A 16,872-nucleotide genomic window follows, 5' to 3' on the forward strand; every position below is an offset into this window, starting at 1 on the left:
CAACCACTTTTTAAAAGAATTCTGATAATACCCACTGAGTTGCAAAAGCCAGCTTCGTGCTACATTGGCCCTCTACCTTGTCATTAACAAAATTGTTAGTTCTTAAGTTTTTGTTTTAGGTTCTCAATGAATGAATGTTTAAACATTAAGCCCTTAAACTTAATCTGAATATTGCCAAGAAATTGCACATGGGGATCCACATTCCATGTGGACATTTCAGCATATGGGGTAAAGCTTCTGAAAATTGCATCAAAGGATGTTTGATCTCAACCAAAAATTGACCAACTTGTTCTATCAAGCCATAATAAATATTTTAGGCTTTGTGGACTATAAATTCTTTTGTAATAGTCCAAAATCTGTTATAGACAGTATATGGATGGGCATGGCTGTGTTTCAATGAAACGTTACTTAGAAAAACCAGCAGGGGCTAGATGTGACCCACAAGTACTAATGTGATGGTGCCTGCTCTAAAACCAAGGTGCTGCTGATGCAGTGAATCTTCTTTTTAAAGGTATACTTCATGCATGCTGTTATCCTTCCTTTCAAAAGATAAGCTATTTCAGTATGCACCACACCACATTTTTCAGCAGTGACTTCATTTTATATGAATTACAAAAATTCAGTTGAAAGAATAATATTATTTTCTGCATTTCACTCCTTTTCCTTTTTTTTTTTTTTTTTGAGACGGAGTTTCGCTCTTGTTACCCAGGCTGGAGTACAATGGGGCGATCTCAGCTCACCACAACTTCTGCCTCCTGGGTTCAGGCAATTCTTCTGCCTCAGCCTCCCGAGTAGCTGGGATTACAGGCACACACCACTGTGCCCAGCTAATTTTTTGTATTTTTAGTAGAGACGGGGTTTCACCATGTTGACCAGGATGGTCTCGATCTCTTGACCTCGTGATCCACCAGCCTCGGCCTCCCAAAGTGCTGGGATTACAGGTTTGAGCCACTGCGCCTGGCGCCCCCCCCTTTTTTTTTTTTTTTTTTTTTTTGAGACAGAATCTTGCTCTGTCACCCAAGCCAGAGTGCAGTGGCATGATTTCAGCTCACTACAACCTCCACCTCCCTGGTTTAAGCAATTTCCCTGCCTCAGCCTCCTGAGTAGCTAAAATTACAGGCACACACTGCCACCACGCCTGGCTTTTTTTTTTTTTTTTTGTATTTTTAGTGGAGATGGGGTTTTACCATGTTGGCCAGACTGGTCTCAAACTACTGACCTCAGGCAATTCTCCTGCCTGGGCCTCCCAAAGTGCTGGGATTACAGGTGTGAGCCACTGTGCCTGGACCCCTTTTACTTTTATTAATAAAATTTAATGCTTTTATAATTTTATAGAACTCAATATATAGTTCAATATTATAATATTTTAATAAGACAATTTTGCATATTTGAGTATAAGATATTTTAAAGTTGGATGATTTTCATCAAGCAAGAAATAGTGCCCTTGAAACTTTTAGTCTTTCTGTGGTCTTTATTTAGCAAAATGATAATCAGTGTATATTACATAGAAATGTTCAGCTGGTCTTTTGTGAATGCATTAGTTAATACCTTGGTGAGGCCTTTTTAAAAAATGCCACATCTGTGTAATTTAAACAATATTTAAAGTTTAAGATGAATAATCATTCTGTCATCCTGGATCATACCACATAGGTATGATGTTTTTGAAAAAAACTGTGTAGTCACAGACTTAGAGTTTCTCTCCACTCACTGCTGAACTCTCCAGTAACTTCCAGTCCCACCACTCCTCCAAAATTGCTTTTCTCCAGATTTCTACTGATTTTCACTTTGATAAATCTAGACATAATTTCTGAAACCTCATTTTATTTAACCCATCAGAAGTTCCTTCATATCACTTTCTTTCCTTGGCTTTCGGGAACGCACTTGCTCACTTGGCTCTATCGCCTTCCTTGCTAGTCCATCCATTGTAGTCTGTTTGGCTTGCTTCTCCCCATCCTACATCTTTCAACATTGATGTGTCCCAGGGCTCAGTCCTGGATCCACTTTCTCTTGACTTTTACTACCTTGCATGTGCTAGTGATCCCTAAATCTATATCTCTCCAGCCCAGCTCTCTCTCCTTAACTCCAGACCTAAATATCAAACTGCCTTCCTGACATCTGTCTTTGGTTAGCCATTGGGTGTCACAAATTTACCAGGCCTGAAATTGATCTACTGATGTCCTTCCTCATACCTACCCCACATAGAGCCTTTCCTACCTGTGTCAATGGCAACTCGCCTGGTTGTTCTGCCAAAACCTTTGGTGTCATCCTTGTCTCATACCTTTCTCTGACACCTCACATCTCATCTGTCGGGACGTCTTGTCAGGACTACCTCCAACATATATCCAGAAGCGCCATATCTTCCATGTCCCAGCAACCACCACCTGCTGTTGAGATGAGTGTAATAGACTGTTCATTGGTCTTCTTATTGATTTATGTATTTGAATCCTCTTTCCACCAGTTCTTTACTCAGCAGATGTATGGAAACCTAAGTCAGCTTGTGCCTTTCCTCTGCTCTAAACCTTCTAATTGCCTCGCATTTCAGAGTATATACTGAAGTGTTTTCCAACACCTAGAAGGCACCGCATCATTTCGTCTCTTTATCCCTCTAACTGCAACTTTTGTTTCTATTTCTTTTTCTCTGCTCCAGCCACACTGAGCTTCTGGCTGTTCCTCAAACACTCCTGGTTCCCTGTGTACTTGGCAGTTCCTCTGTCTGGAGTGCTGTCCCCTCAGAGGCCTCTTGGCCCACTTGTTCCATTCCTTAAGTTCTTCACTGAAAAGCCACTGTCTCAGCAAGTGGCAGAGAGACAGAATTCCGGCAATTCTGGTACTTCCAGCGGTGTCCCCTTCAACACATCACAATTTTGTTTTCCTGCTTTAGTTTTCCTTCTCAGATAGACTCTCTATGTTGCCTCTCTCTTGTCTTTATTGTTACTGTGTGTTCAGTCATGAGTAGACTTTTTGTCTCTTCACTGCCATATTCTGAGGGTCTAAAAAGGGGCCCAGCCTAAAGTCAGCAGCTGCTCACAAGTGTTTATTAAAGGAGTGAATGAAGTTTAACCTCAGGTATTGTTTTAAACATTAGACCAATTCTCATTAAAAAAAAAAAAAAAAAAAACGCTTGACATTGGTTCATCCTGACAATTTTACCTCACAATTATATGCATATTTTAGATACTTTTGGCTCTTCCTACTATGCAATATTCTTTATATTACTGTTTTTCCATGGATGGAAAAACCCAATATTGTGCTTAGTGACTCTGTCTTCTTTTGCTGGTAATTATGCTTGTTTTAATTATGATAAGATGAATAAAAGGAATGACAATTTTTACTTATATTTTGTTAAGAAAACTAAAATATTAGCATGGTAAAATTAATGGATTGAAGAAATTCTTCTTAAAGGATTATGAGCCTTCAGTGTCTGAAATTTCTCCACATCCTCTCCAGCATCTGTTGTCTCCTGCTTTTTTAATGATCACCTTTCTAACTGGCATGAGGTGGTATCTCAATGTGGTTTTGATTCTCATTTCTGTAATTACCGATGATGATGAACTTTTTTTCATATGTTTGTTGGCTGCATAAGTCTTCTTTTGAAAAGTGTCTGTTCATATCCTTTGCCCACTTTTTGATGGGGTTATTAGTTTTTTTTCTTGTAAATTTGTTTCTCCAGGCTAATATCCAGAATCTATGTAGACATATTTTTTAAAGTTTGGGTGAAGAGGAATTTCTTTAATAATTGCTCTGAGAGCAATTATTGCTTCTTTGTTGTTTTAGCTGCTTACTCTTAACAAAGTGATGAATCTATATATTTTTCTTGTAAAGAATTCTCAGCTTTGTTTTAGTTTTTTTTTTTTTGTATTTTTCATATTCTTCAGGGCTCATGCTCAACTCCTAACATAATAACTTCAGTAAGAAGTTTTAGTATCTTTGTACATTTATAAAAGTATGTAATAGTGATATTGTTATAAATGTGTTTACTCCTTAAAAAGTAGTTAAAACTACCAAGAAGTTTAACTTGTTATGTTAGAATTATATACCAGCTTATGTATATATATATATATATATGAAATGTAAGTGTATTTTATGTTTAGAACTGGGTCCCACACTCAAGACATCTCATCGTGTATATGCAAATATTCAAAAATTGAAAAAATTAAAATTTGAAACACTCGTGGTCCTAAAAATTTGGAATAAGGAAGACTAAAGCTATATCAGTATCACACTGTTTTGATTACTATAGGTTTATAGTAACATAGTGTATTCTATATACTATTTCTTTATTAGTTATGTTATTCACAATGTTGTTTTCCCAATTACTATAGGTTTATAGTCATGAAAACAAAAATTTTTAAGGATTTTTTGAGCTATGATCCAGCCTGAGTGACAGAGTGAGACCTCATCTCTTAAAAAAAAAAAAAAGTATATATTAATTTACAATTTAGCCTGCAAAGTAAGCAATGGCCCTGATTCTCAATGTGGAACCTGTTTTAAAAATTTTATACAGCTTTATTCTTAATATGCATCGAACAAAATGTGAATTGAAAATTGATTACTGATTAGTTTATTCAACATCCTTCCTGCATAGATAAAATTTCAAGTTCTATGTTAAAAATATTTGCTATTATTTATTGTTCAAATATAAGATTATGTCTTGTTCCAAAAAGATTTAAAGAATTGTTTATATATAATAACAAGGTGAATTGAAAGTATTACTAAAGAAAAAAATATAAAAAGTGTGGGGTAACAGATGTTAGCCTCTTTAGCCTAGTCTTGGATTACAGTCATCTGCAGATACATTTTGTGTGAAAGACATCTGAAGGTGCCATCTTACACTGTAAATCATTTGGAGGGATACCTGCAATATTTCATAAAGATAAAAATTTATTTCTAGTGTACTTATACACTTGTCAGTAAATAGTAACTTTAAAACATTAGTTAATTGTAAATAGTCTGGCATTGGAGGGAGGATTTCCAAGATGGCGTGGTAGGAACAACTCAGGATTGCAGCTCTCAGTGAAGGCACAGAGGGTGAGTTCTAGCTGCATTTCCAGATGAATCTTTGTTGCCCACAGAATGGGGAAATTCCCAGGACTAGGATATACACGGGACACCAGCACAGCCCTCTCAGCTTGCGCCACCATTTTGGCCAGCACCGCAGCACAGCGGCACCCCGCACAAAACGTGCTGGTCTGGGTGCCCTGTTAAACTGACAATCTGATATTTGGGAGGGAAGATTAGCATATCCATCTGATTAAATGGGACTTGGACAGAGAGCCAGACCAGGAAATTCCTGGGAAGTGACATTTGAGCCAGTGCAGTGGGTCGCTGCACGGGAAATCACACACACCCTGGTGCCCTTTCAGCAGGTGACTAAAACACCTTGGAAAGAGTCAACCATTCAACTTAAAAAAAAAGAGAGAGAGAGAGAAAGGGCTCTGAGGCAGGGAGCCAGGTGATCAGGCTCGGCGAGTCCCACCCCCACAGGGACAAACAAAACGGCGATTTGAAATGCTCAGGGTTGAGAGTTACACTGCGGGCACAGCTGAATCCAAAATGGTGCAGCTCAGTGGGAAAAGGGCATGCACCACGACCGAGGCATTCCGCGCCTACTGAGGTACACTCCCATTGCTGACGCAGCCTGCCGTTGCCGAGACAACTCACCATAACAGAGAGACTCCGCCAACAGGGAGGAGCCTATGACAGCAGGGCGGAGCCCATGGGCAACAGGCTGGAGCCCACAGCAACAGGGTGAAGCCCACAACAGTAGGGTGGAGCACACAGCAGCAGGGTGGAGCTCACAGCAGCAGGGCAAAGCCCACGGCAACAGGGCGGACCCCATGGTAGAAGGGCGAAGCCTCAGCAGGCAAATAAAGACTAGACTGCCTCCTAGCTGGGCAGGACAGTGCAAGGGATACTCATAAAGAAAGCTCTAACACCCTGAGACAGAGCATCTGAGGAAAAAAAGGGAATTTATAAGTTCTGCTGCAGCACACATAAATGCACCTGCCTAACAGCCCTGAAGGAACAACGGAGCTCACAGCTCAGTACTTGAGCTCCTATAAAGTACAGTCTGTCTCCTCAAGCAGCTGCCTGACCCCTGTATATCCAAAGAGTCACCTCAAAAAGGACTGATCAGACTGATATTTGGCGGGCATTATTCTAGGACAAAGATAGCAGAAGAAGAAACTGGTAGCATCCCTCACGGTTCTGCAGCTGCTACAGGTGTACCCCAGACAAGCAGGGCCTGGAGTGGACCTCAGCAGTTGTACAGCAGAGGGGCTAGACTGTTAGAAATAAAACTAAGCAACAGAAATACTTCATCATCAACAACCTGGGCATCCACTCAGAGATGCAATCGAAAAGTCAGCAATTACTAAGATGACAGGTTGATAAATCCACAAAGATAAGAAGAAACCAGCACATAAAGGAGGAAAACACTGGAAACCAAAACACCTCACCTCCTACAAAGGACCAAAACTCCTCACCAACAAGGGAAGAAAGCTAGAAGGAGAATGAGTGTGACAAAATGATGGAATGAGACTTCAGAAGGTGGGTAATGAGAAACTTCTGTGAGCTAAAAGAACATGTTCTAAATCAATGCAAAGAAACTAACGACCTTGAAAAAAGATTCGAGGAAATGATAACAAGAATGGACAACTTAGAAAGGAATATGAATGAATTGAAGGAGCTGAAAAACACAACACAAGAACTTTGTGAAGCATGCACAAGTTTGAACAGCCAAATTGACACGCAGAAGAAAGGATATCAGAAGCTGAAGATAAACTCAATGAAATAAAACAAGAAATCAATATTAGAGAAAAAAGCACAAAAAGAAATGAACAAAGCCTCCAAGAAAAGTGAAACTATTTGAAGATACCTAACCTACGTTTGATAGGTGTACCAGAATGTGACGAAGAGAATGAATCCAAGCTGGAAAACACTCTTCAGGATATTATCCGGAAAAATTTCCCCAACCTAGCAAGGCAGGCCAATATTCAAGTCCAGGAAATACAGAGAACACCACAAAAATATTCCTCAAGAAGAGCAACCCCAAGGCACATAATCGCCAGATTCACCAGGGTTGAAATGAAGGAGAAAACACTAAGGGCAGCCAGAGGGAAAGGTCGAGTCACCTACAAAGGGAAGCCCATCAGACTCACAGCAGATCTCTTAGCAGGAACTCTACAAGCCAGAAGAGTGGGGGCCAATATTCAACATTCTTAAAGAAGAAAACTTTCAACCCAGAAGTTCATATCCAGCCAAACTGAGCTTCATAAGTGAAGGAAAAATAAAATCCTTTGCCAACAAGCAAGTACTCAGAGATTTTGTCACCACCATGCCTGCTTTACAAGAGCTCCTGAGAGAGGCACTACACATAGAAAGGAACAACCAGTACCAGCCATCCTAAAAACATACCAAATGCTAAAGAGCATCAACAAAATGAAGAATCTTCATCAACGAATGGGCAAAACAGCCAGCTAACAACAAAATGGCAGTATCAAATTCACACATAACATTATTAACCCTAAATGTAAATGGGCTAAATGCACCAATCAAAAGACACAGACTGGCAAATTGGATAAAAAACCAAAACCCATCGGTGTGCTGTATCCAGGAAACCCATCTGACATGCAAAGATAAACAAAGGCTCAAAATAAAGGGATGGAGGAAGATTTACCAACCAAATGGAGAGCAAAAAAAAGCAGGAGTTAGAATTCTTATCTCTGATAAAATAGACTTTAAAGCAACAAAGATAAAAAGAGAAAAAGAAGGTCATTACATAATGGTAAATGGATCGATACAACAGGAAGAGCTAACAATCCTAAATGTATATGGACCCAATACAGGAGCACCCAGATATATAAGGCAAGTTCTTAATGACTTACAAAGAGACTTAGACTCCCACACAATAATAGTGGGAGACTTTAACACTCCACTGTCAATATTAGACAGATCAACCACACAGAAAATTAACAAGGATATCCAGGACTTGAACTCAGACCTGTAACAAGCAAACCTGATAGATATCTACAAACCTCTCCACCCCAAATCAACAGAATATACATTCTTCTCAGCACCACATCACGCCTACTCTAAAATTGATCACATAATTGGAAGTAAAGCACTCTTAAGCAAATGCAAAACAACTGAAATCATAACAAACAGTCTCTCAGACCATAGTGCAATCAAGTTAGAACTCAGAATTCAGAAACTAACTCAGAACCTTACAGCTTCATGGAAACGGAACAACTGGCTCTTGAACATTGACTGGATAAACAATGAAATGAAGGCAGAAATAAAGAAGTTCTTTGAAACCAACGAGAACAAAGACACAACATACCAGAATCTCTGGGACACATTTAAAGCAGACTCCAGAGGAAAATATATAGCAATAAGTGCCCACATGAGAAGAGCAGAGAGATCCAAAATTGACACCCTATCATAAAAATTGAAAGAGCTAGAGGAGCAAGATCAAAAAAACTCAAAACCTAGCAGAAGACAAGAAATAACTAAGATCAGAGCAGAACTGAAGGAGATTGAGACATGAAAAACTCTTCAAAAAAATCAATAAATCCAAGAGTTTGTTTTTTGAAAAGATCAACAAAATAGACAGACCACTAGCCAGACTGATAAAATAGGAAAGAGAGAATTAACCAAAAAGATGCAATTAAAAATGATAAAGGGGAAATCACCACAGATTCCACAGAAACTCAACCATCATCAGAGAATACTACAAACAACTCTATGCACATAAACTAGTAAACCTGGAAAAAATGGATAAATTCCTGGACACCTGCGTCTTCCCAAGCCTAAACCAGGAGGAAGCCAAAACTATGAACAAACCAATAACAAGGTCTGAAATCGAGGCAGCAATTAAGAGCCTACCACACAAAAAAAGCCCAGGTCCAGTTGGGTTCACAGCCGAATTCTACCAGACACACAAAGAAGAGCTGGTACCATTCCTTCTGAAACTATTCCAAATAATCCAAAAAGAGGAAATCCTTCCAAGATCATTTGATGAGACCAACATCATCCTGATACCAAAACCCGGCAGAGACCCAACAAAAAAAGAAAACTTCAGGCCAATATCCATGATAAACATAGCTACAAAAATCTTCAATGAAATACTGGCAAGCTGATTGCAACAGCACATCAAAAACCGTATCCATCATGATCAAGTAGGATTCATCCCAGGGGCTCAAGGATGGTTCAACATACACAAGTCTATAAACGTAATTCACCACATAAACAGAACCAAAAACAAAAACCACATGATTATCTCAATTGACGCAGAGAAGATATTTGACAAAATTCAACAGCCCTTTATGCTAAAAACCCTCAATAAACTCGGTATTGATGGAACATATCTCAAAGTAATAAAAGTTATTTACGACAAACCAACAGCCAATATCATACTGAATGGGCAAAAACTGGAAGCATTCCCTTTGAAATCTGGCACTAGACAAGGATGCCCTCTCTCACCACTCCTATTCAATATAGTACTGAAAGTTCTAGCCAGAGAAATCAGGCAAAAAAAAAAAAAAGAAATAAAGGGTATTCAAATAGGAAAGGTGGAAGCCAAACTGTCTCTATTTGCAGATGACATGATAGTATACCTAGAAGACCCCATCGCCTCAGCCCAAAAACTCCTGAAACTGATAGGCAACTTCAGCAGTCTCAGGATATAAAATCAATGTGCAAAAATCACAAGCATTCCTATACACCAATAACAGACTTAAAGAGAGCCAAATTAAAAACAAACTGCCATTCACAATTGCTACAAAGAGAATAAAATACCTAGGAATACAACTTACAAAGAACATAAGAGACCTCTTCAAGGAAAACTACAAACCACTGCTCAACAAAATAAGAGAGGACACAAACAGATGGAGAAACATTCCATGTTCATGGTTAGGAAGAATCAATATTGTGAAAATGGTCATACTGCCCAAAGTGATTTACAGACTCAATGCTATCCCCATCAAGCTACCAATGACCTTCTTCACAGAACTGGAAAAAACCACCTTGAACTTCATATGGAACCAAAAGAGAGCCCACATAGCCAAGTCAATTCTAAGCAAAAAGAACACAGCGGGAGGCATCACACTACCGAACTTCAAACTATACTACAAGGCCACAGTAATCAAAACAGAGATATAGACCAATGGAACAGAACAGAGGCATTGGAGTCAACACAACACATCTACAACCATACAATCTTTGGTAAACCTGACAAAAACAAGCAATGGGGAAAGGATTCCCTGTTTAATAAATGGTGTTGGGAAAACTGGCTAGCTATGTACAGGAAGCAGAAACTGGACCCCTTCCTGACACCTCACACTAAAATTAACTCCAGATGGATTAAAGACTTAAACATAAGACCTGGCACCATAAAAACCCTAGAAGGAAATCTAGGCAAAACCATTCAGGACATAGAAATAGGCAAGGACTTCATGACCAAAACACCAAAACCATTGGCAACAAAAGCCAAAATAGACAAATAGGACCTAATCAAACTCCACAGCTTCTGCACGGCAAAAGAAACAGTCACTAGAGTGAATTGGCAACCAACAGAATGGGAAAAAAATCTTTGCAGTTTACCCATCTGACAAAGGGCTGATATCCAGAATTTACAAAGAACTCAAACAGATTTACAAGAAAAAAACAAACAAGCCCATTCAAAAATGGGCAAAGAATATGAACAGACACTTTACAAAAGAAGACATACATGAGGCCAACAAACATATGAAAAAACGCTCATCATCACTGGTCATTAGAGAGATGCAAATCAAAACCACGCTGAGATATCATCTCACGCCAGTTAGAATGGCGATCATTAAAAAATCTGGAGACAACAGATGCTGGAGAGGATGTGGAGAAATAAAAACACTTTTACACTGCTGGTGGGAGTGTAAATTAGTTCAACCATTGTGGAAGACAGTGTGGTGATTCCTCAAGGCCTTAGAAATAGAAATTCCATTTGACCCAGCAATCCCATTGCTGGGTATATATCCAAAGGACTATAAATCGGTCTACCATAAGGACACATGCTCACGAATGTTCATTGCAGCACTGTTTACAATAGCAAAGACCTGGAACCAACTCAAATGCCCATTGATGATAGACTGGACTGGGGAAATGTGGCACATATACACCATGGAATATTATGCAACAATCAAAAATGATGAGTTCGTGTCCTTTGTAGGGACATGGATGAATCTGGAGAACATCATTCTCAGCAAACTGACACATGAACAGAAAATGAAATACCACATATTCTCACTCATAGGTGGGTGAGGAAAAATGAGAACACATGGACACGGGGAAGGCGGTACTACACACTGGGGTCTATTGGGGGGATTAGGGGAGGGACAGTGGATGGGGGAGATGGGGAGGGACAGCCTGGGGAGAAATGCCAAATGTGGGTGAAGAGGAGGAAGGCAGCAAAACACACTGCCATGTGTGTACCTATGCAACTATCTTGCACGTTCTGCACATGTACCCTAAAACCTAAAATGCAATTTAAAAAAATTGTAAATAATCTATTCTAATGGGGGAGTAAATATGACTGTGTGACTTAAAAGGGTAGTTTTCAGCTTTTAACTTTACTGAGTAATCTGCAGCATCCTTTTTTATAATATATGCTAGAGCAATTAATAACAGAAACTTTAGCAGAATATTATTTCCTTGCTACTTTTCAAGTATATATGCATGGTTTTGAAGACATTGAAGTGAGAAATTAAATATCTGGAAATTGCAGAGGAAAAGTGTTTGAGAACATAGAAATTTTATTAAGATAATGAACAACATATGCAGAGGCAGATCACAAGATGAACCTTTGATTTTCTCACAAAATGAATTTTAAGATAAGTGCCTTTATTTGCAGATGCACCTTAAAACAAGAAAATGAAGAGAAAATTAATAATAATATGCTGTACAAAATAACTAAGGAAGAGTTGGAAAGACAACAGGGACCATATGTGGGAGAAGTTAAAGCCAAACAACAACTTGAACTAACTGTTCAGTCATTAGAGATGGAACTGAAGACCTTAAGAATACTCAAAATCAGGTAAATCAATCTTTGATAGGAATTTTATATTTTTAACTTTATCAATATTACTTATAATATCCACTTGATTTAATAATACTATTTAGGTCTAAAACAAACCAGAAATGTTATCTCATCTTTAAAAATGAATGATGACACTTACAGGTAAAATAATTAGTATTTATTATAAATCTTGGCATCCAAGTAGGATATTATTTTATTACAAAGAGCTTTTGGAAACAGTAATATACCATAATATATACTTAGTGATAACTTATTGATAAAAGTTTTGTTCCCAGTAAAATAGTTCCTTGAACTTTCCCCTATTTCATATTGATTACTGTTTCTAATATTATAAAAAGGAAACAGAAATAATTGCAATCACAAATAATCTCATCCTAAGAAGAGCTCTAGAAATTTTATCTTATCTACTATTGGTGTTTTGAAATAAAAGGCTTCTCTTATATTGATATATTTACACAACAGAAGTAACTATGATCTGGTGGAGAACTAGAAGTAGAGTCAGAAGCCCTGAAGAAAAATCCTGAAGCTCGCTTATATTTTTCAACTTTCTTTTTCAAAATTGTGTTAACTAAAAGAGTTCATCAGTGAATGTATATAGAAGTGACTACAACAAGGTCTAGATTTATGATTTAGTAAATGTCATTCTTATAACTGACTAAAAAATTGTTAAAAGAGTCAAATTGCAATAGAATATTATCAGGGAAACAGAACTTCAATAACTTTGAGAAATTTTATCTGTCCAAATAGGTGTAAGGTAAGACTCTTACTATAGGGTAGTGTATGCGTTAGATATCAAAGTGTAAATGCAGTTTTCTTTATGTGATATTTTAATTTAGTCAAATTTGTTAATGTTTTAATTGATGCTTTTAGGTTTGTTGTAATTCAAGTAAATGTTTTTCTAATTCTGAGAGTCTTAAAAATTCTCTGTGGTGTGTGTGTGTGTGCGTGTGTGTGTGTGTATTTTTATGAATTTATTGACATCAAATAAATATTTGAACTTTTTGGAATTTATGCTCTATACGGTTCAAAGTTTTGCTTCAACTTTTTCTCCTGTTAAATATCCACTTAATCTTTTCAGTGTGTGGATGTGCAGGTTATTATTTAACTTCAGAGATAATCATGATATGTTATTTTATTTAGTACTAGCTAAAACCTTCTTTTGTTTTATTTAGGATTTTCATAATCATGAAAAAAAATGATAGATCTTATGCATGAAAATGGCATTTTGAAGACAGATATTGCTATACTCAGGCAGGAAATAGAGACAATCAAAAAGGACAGCCTTGAAAAAGAAAATAAATATTTTAAGAACATTAAAAGTATTAAAGAAAGAAACGCTGAGCTTGAAAAGAGTACAAAATTCAATGAGGAAATGACAACAAAAACAGTATCTCAGTATCAACAACAGCTTAATGATCTGAAAGCTGAAAACACAAGGCTCAATTCTGAACTGGAAAAGAAAAAAGAAAACAAAGGAAGACTGGAAGCCAAAATTGAATCCTATTGGTCTAGACTGGCTGCTGCTATAAGTGAACACAATCAAAGGGTGAAAACAGAAAGAGACCTCAAGCTTTCTTTACAGATAGAATTGAGTGATATTTCTGAACTAAAAGTGAGAATGAGTTTCTTATGGAACAACTTTCTAAAATGCAAATTACATTCAATACCTTAAAAGACAAGTTTCATAAGACAAGAGATACTCTCAGAAAAAAAGACATTGGCTTAAGAAACTGTACAAAAGGACCTAAGCAAAACAGAACAGCAACTAAAGGAAATGAAGGAGATGTATCAAAATGCAGAAGTTAAACAGAATAAATCCACTGGAAAGCAGAACTATGTAGAAGAGAGAATATATGAATTACAGCATGAAAATCTGTGGCTTCAACAGCAACTAGATGATGCTCATCAGAAAGGGGATAATAGAAAAAGAGTAATTAATGTCAAAGGAGGCTTTATTGATCATGGAAAGGAAGGTTTTCTGCTAGAAGAAAAAAATAAGTTAATGAATAAATGTAATCTTTTAAAAGAAAGTCTGTTTCAATATGAGAAAGAGAAAGCAGAAAGAGAAGTATCAAGGAAGATAAATACTTTCAAACTTCTGGAAAGAACATTTAAACGTTTGGTTTTGGATACATGTTGAACCTAGTTTAATATAAAAATAAATAAATAAATAATGTGTTTACCATACTGTCTAATGACATTTACATGAAACATCCAGAAAATATAAATGCATAGAGACAGAAAGTAGATGATTGTTTGCATAGGGCTGGGGCTGGAAGCTGGTAGTGACTGCTAATGGGCGTGAGGGATCTTGCAGTGATGGGAAGCCTCTAAAGTTGGACTGTAGAGATGGCTGCACAACACAGTCAATTTACTAAAATCTTCTAACTGTATGTTTTCTTCTATCTTTATGAAGTAATACATTCTATATATGTAAATTATCTTTCAACAAAGCTGATTTAATAAAAATCCAAAAAAGAAAAAAGAAAAATGTGTTTACTATATCAGCTTAGCAACATACCTTGTTTCCAGGAAATAAAAGGTAGAGCTGAGAGATGACTTACTTTGAGTAAAGATGTTGTGTCACCTGGGAAATTTTAATAGACACAGAGTCAAATTTAAGGTCAATAGTCCTGTGCTGCTGAAATAACAATTTTAACATCTTTATGTTGCCATATGTTAAGACAATGATGAAGCAGATAAATGAAAATGCTTGCGCCTGAAATGAGTATTTTCAAATTAAAATTTAATTCAGTGATTTGCTTCAACACTTAATTCTAGATTTCCCAGATGAACTGAAGTGTATTGCTGTGTCTTGTAATACTTTTTTAAAGAAGTTTTTAAAAATTTATTTTAGTTGGTGTAGCTTTGATTTTATTCATATAAATTTGACTTAAATCTGAAAATTTGTCAGTCCCAGATTGTGTATTTTTATGAGCATATAAGATTTTAAAGGCAGCTGCTTGTTATAAAATCATAGTTTAGGATAAATATGGTAAATTTTAGCAAAACCATATTTGATTTAGTCTTCCCACTGGTATTTATAATTTACTTTGAATATTTGTATTAATAATTAGCTCATAATTTTTATTTCAAGGCTCAATAACTATCATTTGAATGTAACTTTGTCCAGTTACCTTTCTCTCTGGCTGCCCTTAGCATTTTCTTTTTCATTTCAACCCTGGTGAATCTGACAATTATGTGCCTTGAGGTTGCTCTTCTTGTGGAATATCTTTGTGGTGTTCTCTGTATTTCCTGGACTTGGATACAGGCCTGCCTTGCTAGGTTGGGGAAATTTTCCTGGATAATATCCTGAAGAGTATTTTCCAGCTTGGATTCATTATCTTCATCACATTCAGGTACACCTATCAAACGTAGGTTTGGTCTCTTCACATAGTCCCACATTTCTTGGAGACTTTGTTCATTCCTTTTTGTGCTCTTTTCTCTAATCTTGGCTTCTCATTTTATTTCATTGAGTTGATCTTCAACTTCTGATATCTTTTCTTCTGCTTGGTCAATTCAGCTGTTGAAACTTGTGCATGCTTCACGAAGTGCTTGTGTTGTGTTTTTCAGCTCCTTCAATTCACTCATACTTTTCTCTAAGTTTTTCATTCTTGTTATCATTTCCTCAAATTTTTTTTCAAATCTTTTTTCAAGGTTCTTAGTTTCTTTGCATTGATTTAGAGCATATTCTTTTAGCTCATGAAAGTTTCTCATTACCCACCTTCTGAAGTCTGATTTTTTCATTTCGTCACACTCATTCTCTGTCCAGCTTTGTTCCCTTGTTGGTGAGAAGTTTTGGTCCTTTGTAGAAGGTGAGGTGTTCTGGTTTTTGGTGTTTTTCTCTTTTTTGCACTGGTTTCTTCCCATCTTTGTGGATTTATCCACCTGTCATCTAAGTAGTTGCTGACTTTTCGATTGGGTCTCTGAGTGGATGCCCAGATTGTTGATGGTGAAGTATTTCTGTTTCTTAGTTTTCCTTGTAACAGTCTAGCCCCTCTGCTGTACAACTGCTGAGGTCCACTCCAGGCCCTGCTTGTCTGCGGTACACCTGTAGCAGCTGCAGAACAGTGAGGGATGCTACCAGTTTCTTCTGCTGCTATCTTTGTCCCAGAATGATGCCTGCCAAATGTGAGTCTGATCAGTCTTTTGTGAGGTGACTCTTTGGATATACGGCGTCAGGGAGCTGCTTGAGGAGACTGTCTCTACTTTATAGGAGCTCAAGTACTGAGCTGTGAGCTCCATTGTTCATTCAGGGCTGCTAGGCATGTACGTTTAAGTCTGCTGCAGCAGAGCTCATAAAGCCCCTTTTTTTCCTTAGGTGCTCTGTCTCGGAAGTTAGGGCTTTATTTATGAGTATCTGTTGCACTGTCCTGCTGAGCTAGGAGGCAGTCTAGTCACTACCTGCCTGCCAAGGCTTTGCCCTGCTGCCATGGGCTCTGCCCTGATGCCTAGTGTAATTCCCTGTAGTCCTGTTTATATGGGTGTGGTTAGAGCTGCCATGGTGATGGTGGCCCACCTCTGTATTGGCAGACTCTCTCTGTTATGGTGGGTTGCCTCGGCAATGGCAGGCTGCATCAGCAATGTGAGAGTACCTCTGTAGGGGCAGAATGCCTCAGTAATGGTGGACACCCCTCCCCCACCGAGCTGCATTGTCTTGGGTTCAGCTGTGTTTGCCATGAAACTCTCAACCCTGAGTGTTTCCAATTGCTGTTTTGTTTGTTTTTGTGGGAGTGGGACCCACCGAGCCTGATCACCTGGCTCCCTGTCTCAGAGCCCTTTTGTTTTTTTTTTTTTAA

At 37.8% G+C, this 16,872-nt stretch overlaps 1 pseudogene; it reads left to right on the forward strand.

Annotated features, from left to right (window-relative positions):
• Positions 1-14,188, forward strand: part of LOC100389543 (putative ankyrin repeat domain-containing protein 20A2) — a 34,394-nt pseudogene extending 20,206 nt beyond the window's left edge.
• Positions 14,189-16,872: the final 2,684 nt, after the last annotated feature.

The sequence above is a fragment of the Callithrix jacchus genome, chromosome 9 (genome assembly GCF_049354715.1).
Source record: "Callithrix jacchus isolate 240 chromosome 9, calJac240_pri, whole genome shotgun sequence".
Classification (NCBI taxonomy): domain Eukaryota; kingdom Metazoa; phylum Chordata; class Mammalia; order Primates; family Cebidae; genus Callithrix; species Callithrix jacchus.